The sequence below is a fragment of the Delphinapterus leucas genome, chromosome 4 (genome assembly GCF_059928025.1).
Source record: "Delphinapterus leucas isolate spDelLeu-1000000601 "Yukka" chromosome 4, BTC_Dleu_Yukka2, whole genome shotgun sequence".
In the NCBI taxonomy this organism is placed as follows: domain Eukaryota; kingdom Metazoa; phylum Chordata; class Mammalia; order Artiodactyla; family Monodontidae; genus Delphinapterus; species Delphinapterus leucas.
In genome coordinates, this window is record NC_143132.1 from 118,776,504 (window position 1) to 118,778,343 (window position 1,840).

Sequence of the window (1,840 nt, forward strand, 5' to 3'; positions counted from 1 at the left end):
GACGAGATTCCCGTGAAGCAGCCCCGCGCACAGCTGGGCCGGGAGAGCGTGGACTCTGTAGCTCCAGCTCGCGCCTCTCCGTTCTTTGATCAAAGAATAAAAGCTTTCCTTTGCTTCTGAGCCGAATTTACCTTTGTTCTATTGACGCAGGAGGACCCTTGTTGGGGACGACTCGGAAGGGTTGGTAACAATTCCTATCATGTATTATTGCTATTATATACCTTATAGCCCATATGTCATTTTACACGTATTACCTTCCTTATGAGACTATGAAGCTCTGAGGACATAAGTTCCTAATTCATCTTCATATTTTCCCATCAACCAGCATGGGGTCTGTTATTTAGTATATAGTATGTGCTTAATAGGTATTTGTCAAGAGTGAAAATGATGGGGAACTGGGATTAGTCTCATTGGAACTAATGGATAAATATCCCTATCTCAGGGATAGCCTATTTGATGAAAACAAAGGGAATATACCCTAAAAGAAGAGACACTCCGAGATGTTACCTTATAGGTAGAGTAGTGGTTCTCAAGCAGGACTAGTTTGTCCCCCAGGGGATGTTTGGTGATGCCTGGAGACATTTTTGTTTGTTACAACTGGGAGTAAGGTATGCTACTAATATCTAGTGGTCAGAGGCCAGGGATGCTGTTAAACATCCTACAATGCCTAGAACGGCTCCATTCTCCACCCTCCACAATAAGGAATTACCTGCTCCAACATGTCAATAGTACCAAAGTTGAAAAATACTAAACTAGAGTTCCCTCTGATCAAAGAGTTTTTCTTGATGACTGGAGCAGAAACAACACCTTTGGGCTTCAGTTACTAATACCAACATCTGGTGCCAGAGGTACTTTTTGCCCCACTATAGCAATTCTCCCCTTATTTCTTTTGATAATAGAACATCTTGAGTTTTAGCTGGACCCTTGACTACCAACTAGAGACTACAGCTCTCATCCTCTCTTGTAGGCAAGCTTGAGGATGGGAGTAAATTCTTGCCAATGAAAAGGAGTGGAAATGATGTGTGCTATGTGTCCTCAAAAAGGAAGATTTTTGCACTCTTCATTCTTTCCTTCCTGTAAATTATAACATGGAAGTAGAGGGTATGAAGGATATTTGTCCATGTGGATACAGATAAAATTACAGGAAAGGAATTCCTTGATGGTCCAGTGGTTAGGACTTGGCGCTATCAGTGACACGGCCCATGGCCCAGGTTCAATCCCTGGTCGGGGAACTAAGATCCCACAAGCCCTGCTGGTGTGGCCAAGCAAACAAACAAACAAAGAGAACCTTACATGGAATGCAGAGTGATGCAGAGTGATGGGATAAAAGAAACCTGGTCTTGTGGAGCAAAGTCACCTACCTAATTTGTCCTGCCTGTTTCCTGCTGGCCAGTCACATAAGAAGAAAGCAAACTACTTTTTGCTTCAAACAGCGTTGTGTGAACCCTTTGTAATAGCAACTTAGTTTTTGTCCTACCTAATACAAACCAGATGCAGTTTTTAGTGTCTGGATGATGGCTGGGAGTGAGTAGCACTATAGGAGATAGACAGCCACACGCACAGGTTTAGAATGCTGTAGACAGGACCGGTTAAAACTGATTAATACATGATGTTGGCAGACAGAAGGAAATAGACTACATCTCAAAAGAGACCATATTATTTGCATGCAGTGGTCTTTGTAGCAGTCAGCTAACCCATGGATCATACAAACTGTGAAATGTGGTAGGAGTTGAGGTTACCGTGATTTTTAAGTTGAAGGATTTAGAATATGCATTGGTTTTTTCCCCCCTGCATTGATATTGCTTTTAATTTCTTTGTTTATAAGCTTTAGAGGTGTTAT

General features: G+C 42.1%; 1 non-coding gene across 1 annotated transcript; it reads left to right on the top strand.

Annotated features, from left to right (window-relative positions):
• Nucleotides 1-1,153: 1,153 nt before the first annotated feature.
• On the top strand, nucleotides 1,154-1,232 carry TRNAD-AUC (transfer RNA aspartic acid (anticodon AUC)). Its single transcript is given in 2 exon segments — nucleotides 1,154-1,190; nucleotides 1,196-1,232. It is a non-coding gene; the product is annotated as a tRNA-Asp (tRNA).
• Nucleotides 1,233-1,840: the final 608 nt, after the last annotated feature.